Source organism: Salmo salar, chromosome 14, assembly GCF_965601325.2.
Source record: "Salmo salar chromosome 14, fSalSal1, whole genome shotgun sequence".
Taxonomy (NCBI): Eukaryota; Metazoa; Chordata; class Actinopteri; order Salmoniformes; family Salmonidae; genus Salmo; species Salmo salar.
In genome coordinates this window covers 45,368,522-45,373,997 of record NC_138304.1, presented here as the reverse complement: position 1 = coordinate 45,373,997, position 5,476 = coordinate 45,368,522, and positions in this window count along the sequence as shown.

Sequence of the window (5,476 nt, the reverse complement as noted above, 5' to 3'; positions counted from 1 at the left end):
GTACATAGCTCAGCCATCAAGGCTAGCTATTTTGACACCCGCCAAGTTCGTGGCAAACTAAAGTCAGAATTAGCATTAGAAATATTGTATTACCTTTCCTGATCATCGTCAGAATGCACTCCCAGGACTGCTACTTCCACAAGAAATGTTGTTTATTTTCCAAATAATCGATAGTTATGTCCAAATACCCCCGTTTTGTTCGTGCGTTCAGGTCACTATCCAAAGGGTGACGCGCGAGCACATTTCGAGACAAAAAAAGTCAAAGTGTTCCATTACCGTATTTAGAAGCATGTCAAACGCTGTTTAAGTATTTGGCTAAGGTGTATGTAAACTTCCTACTTCGACTGTACCTTCTTCGTCAACACCACGACCAGCTGGCACACCTGGAGACGGCTATGGAAGAGGTTCTTCTCAGTGTACAACATCTCGAACATACCGGAGAGGCGTTGCCTTCAACTAGCCGAGGATACTCTACCATCAGTCGACCCAGCCCAGCACACTAGCCCATTCAGCAACCTGCCCAGGTCAGTGATGCCCATTTGTCCCTCCCGGATAAATATGATGGCACCCCATCTAAATACCGTGGCTTCCTACTACAATGCTCCTTCAACTTTTCGCACCAGATGGGAGTTCCTACCACCGACAGGTCCAAGGTTGCCATGGTTATTTCTCTTCCAACTTGGCGGGCGTCTGAATGGGCCACGGACATCTGGGAGGGAGGTGGATTCGTATGAGGGGTTCATGGCTCTGTTCAGAGGTATCTTTGATCATCCACAGGGGGCAGAGAGGGGGGTGAGCGCCTACTCCAACTACTGTAGAAGGACCAGACTGCTGCCGAGTACTCACTCATCTTCCGGACAGTAGCAGCATCCAGCGGATGGAATGAGCCGACGCTTCGTACACTATTCAGAAGAGGACTGTGCGAGGAGATTCAGACGGAACTGGCCTGTCGAGACGACAACCTCTCCTTGGACGCACTCATTGCGATGGCCATCCGTCTGGATTACCTTCTTCGGGAGCGTCGGCACTCTCATTGCTTCTCTCCCTCCCTCAGTGAACCCTTTGGATCAGAATCTGAACCCATGGAGGTAGGGGTCACACGCCTCCCCGCGGCGGAGTGACTCAGACGGAGACAGCTAGGACTTTGTCTCTATTGTGGTCAAGGAGGGCACCAGCTCATGCAGGGGTCCGTTTTGTCCCAACTCGGGATCCACAAGAGCAGAGGGACGGTCACGTGATCTTCCACCTCCTGGGGCAAGTGTGAGTATCCCCTCTTCATCACTTCCTGCCAAATCCTTTGTTGTGGGTGTACTGTTTCTACAGCATTAGTGGATTCTGGTGCCACGGGGAACTTTATTGACCTCAACATTGCCTCCTCTCTCAACATCACCTCATACCCGCTCTCCTATCCTTTCCTGATACAATCCCTCGATAATCGGCCATTAGGTTCCGGGACCATCACACACATCACCAAACCCCTCACCCTCACCGTGGAGTCCATCCATCAGGAGAACATCACCAGTGCACCAGCTCACAAAATAATTATTGGCCTCCCTTGGCTTCAACGCCACAACTCCACCATCTCATGGTCGAGGATGAAAATCACAGACTGGTCACCCAATTGCCGGAGGACCTGCTTCCCCGTCCCCTGTGGTTCCACGTCAGTTGAGAGTCCTGTAGTTGCCCTTCAGCCCAACATCCCAGAGGTATACCAGAACCTGCGGGAGGTATTTCCCAAAACCCGCGCCACCTGTCTCCCTCCTCATCGCCCCTGGGACTGTGCCATCGATCTGCTTGCCAGCTCTAATCTCTTTCGGTGGCTGAAACCCAGGCCATGGAGGATTACATCCATGAGGCGCTCCAACAAGGTTTCATCAGCATTTCCAGTTCTCCTGTGTCGGCTGGTTTCTTCTTCGTGACCAAGAAGGATAGAGGGTTATGCCCATGTATTGATTACAGAGGACTCAATGAAACCACCACTAAGTACCGTTACCCTCTCCCGTTGGTGCTGGCAGCCATCGAACAGCTCCGCAGGGCCTGGTTCTTTTCCAAACTGGACCTGCGGACTGCATACAATTTAATCTGCATCCGGAAGGGGGATTAATGGTTTAGCATGATGTCTTGTCCCTAAGAGTACTTGGTGCTACCATTTGGCTTAGCCAATGCTCCGTCAGTGTTCCAGGAATTCGTCAACGAGGTGTTCCGGGACAGATCCCACAATATCCTTTGTGGTGGAAATGGACACTTCAGAGGTGGGCATGGGGGCAGTTCTGTCTCAAGGACAAGGTAATCCACAAAATTGTATCCGTGTGCATATTAATCTTAGAAACTGTCCCGCGCAGAGAGGAATTACGACATCGGTGATTGAGAGCTCCTGGCGGTGAAGTTGGCATTAGAGGAGTGGAGACACTGGCTGAAGGGCACCAAGGACCCATTCGTCGTCCTCACCGACCATCGGAACCAGGAGCGCATACAAACAGCGAGGATGCTAAATCCACGCCAAGCAAGGTGGGCCCTTTTCTTCACAAGATTTGACTCCATGCTGACCTATCGCCCAGTTAAAAAAAACATCAAAGCCGATGCCCTGTCCCATCTCTACGGTTCGGGGAGAGGGTCCTGTCCTGTTGTGGATAGATTTTCTAAATCCTGTCATTTCATCCCTCTCTCTGGTCTCCATACTGCTCTCCAGGTCACTGAGGCACTATTCCAGCAGGTTTTCTGGCCTTATGGCCTTCCGGAGGACATCGTCTCCGACCGTAGGCCCTAATTCACATCACGGGTATGGAAAGCCATTATTGAGAAGCTCGTTGTCACGGTCAGCCTCAGTCCAACGGGCAGGTGGAGAGGATGAACCAGGAGCTGGGGAGGTTCCCGATGCATTATGTCACTCCTCCAACGGGCTGACTCCTTCCAGTGTGTTCTGGTTTTCAGCCGGCTCTGGCTCCATAGACCCCGGGCCAGACTGAACCTCCTGTGGTTGATGAGTGGTTCAGGCGTTCAGAAGAGGTGTGGAGCGAGGCTCACGTAAGACTCCAGCGCCGTCCACCATCAGAAGGAGCAGGCAGACCGCCATCGCAGTGAGACCCCCGTGTTCCATCCAGGGGATCATGCTGGCTCTCTACCAGGAACCTCCCACTCTGCCTGCCCTGCAAGAAATTGAGCCCCCATAAAATGGGGCCATTCAAGGTCCTCCAGAGGGCCTATGAGGTGATGTATAGGTTACAGCTTCCCAGTGACTAACGCATCTCATCTTTTCATGTCTCCCTTCTCAGGCCAGTGGTTCCTGGTCCCTTGGCTGATGCTGTCTCCCACGACATCCCTCCGCCCCCCCTGGACGTCGAGTGAGCTCCCGCCTATGCTGTCAGATCCCTACTGGACTCCAGACGTCGTGGGGGTCGGCTCCAGTACCTGGGGGACTGGGTAGGTACAGCCCAGAGGAGCGGTGTTGGGTCCCGAGGACATTCTGGATCATGGCATCATCCATGTTTTCCATCTTCACCGCCCGGACCAGCCAGTTCCTCGTCCTCGGGGCCGTCCCTCTTGACGAGGGGGAGGGGGTACTGTCACATCTACTCCCGCTCCTCCCCCCGGCGGTCGATGTCGCCGGTTTACTAACAACCGGTCCTGGGTCTCTGAATTACTGTACAATGCATAGAAAAGAGGCAAAGTGTTTTGTAATTCATGCTAATTCAACTATAGTTACCATTAGCATACTGTTGCACTGTAAAAAAAGGCAACTTAAGCAATTGCTTAATGAGAGCAATTCTGTGAGTTTAGAGGACAATTTCAGCTAATGTGTTAAAGTTTGTGTATTTGACCCCTAGAGTCTGTTGACGCACCGGTGTCAATCAAAACAAAATCAGTCAGTTTAAGCTAGAGATATCTGTGTTTTTGTATGGGCTGCGTCTTAATCCATCACGTCCTATGGTGGCCTTCCGCATATGCGATGGAAGGTGACCGAGCTACAGCGGTGTTTGTCAGACCATGAGACATCCTGACAATCGGTCTTCTCACGCAAACGTCTGTAGCGTCCGAACAGTTTGGCCTAGAAACGAATGGAACCACTCTATGGAAAGAGGAGGGTCTCACGAAAAAAGGTTGTCTCCAGTGATCTCCGTAAAACATTTATGGAAGTACACCGATTTTCCTACCCAAAAAAAGGGCCAAAATATGTGTAAAAATATATATATTTCCTAAATGTTCTTATATCTCCTAGATATAGGACAGACACTTAACAACTGCATTCCTTATGATTTATTTTTTGACTGTCTTTTTTGCCATTTATAAATATGTTATTCAATGCATTTCTATGGGCTAGAGTAGTCAAAGCCAAATGTAATATTTTATATCAAATCATTGTTTTTATATATATTTTTTTATACCTAAATGGTCCTAAAATTCTAAATCAAATAGCGAAATGATCCATCTTAAAACAATTCCATATGTCAGCTTAGGACCCTCCCTCTAAAATTCTAAGTTGAGTGAACATACAATTCAACTTGAGAATGTACCGTATGTTGATTCAGCTACGGTGCCTTCATTAACATTTACATTTACATCATTTAGCAGACGCTCTTATCCAGAGCGACTTACAAATTGGTGCATTCACCTTATGATATCCAGTGGAACAACCACTTTACAATATATCTATTTTTTTTTTGGGGGGGGGGGGGGGGGGGGGGTTAGAAGGATTACTATATCCTATCCCAGGTATTCCTGAAAGAGGTGGTGTTTCAGGTGTCTACGGAAGGTGGTGATTGACTCCGCTGTCCTGGCGTCATGAGGGAGCTTGTTCCACCATTGGGGTGCCAGAGCAGCGAACAGTTTTGACTGGGCTGAGCGGGAACTGTGCTTCCGCAGCGGTAGGGCGGCCAGCAGGCCAGAGGTGGATGAACGCATTGCCCTTGTTTGGGTGTAGGGCCTGATCAGAGCCTGAAGGTACGGAGGTGCCGTTCCCCTCACAGCTCCGTAGGCAAGCACCATGGTCTTGTAGCAGATGCGAGCTTCAACTGGAAGCCAGTGGAGTGTACGGAGGAGCGGGGTGACGTGAGAGAACTTGGGAAGGTTGAACACCAGAAGGGCTGCGGCGTTCTGGATGAGTTGTAGGGGTTTAATGGCACAGGCAGGGAGCCCCGCCAACAGGGAGTTGCAGTAATCCAGACGGGAGATGACAAGTGCCTGGATTAGGACCTGCGCTGCTTCCTGTGTAAGGCAGGGTCGTACTCTATGAATGTTGTATAGCATGAACCTACAGGATCGGGTCACCGCCTTGATGTTAGTGGAGAATGACAGGGTGTTGTCCAGGGTCACGCCGAGGCTCTTAGCACTCTGGGAGGAGGACACAATGGAGTTGTCTACCATGATGGCGAGATCATGGAAAGGGCAGTCCTTCCCCGGGAGGAAGAGCAGCTCCGTTTTGCCGAGGTTCAGCTTGAGGTGGTGATCCATCATCCACACTGATATGTCTGCCAGACAT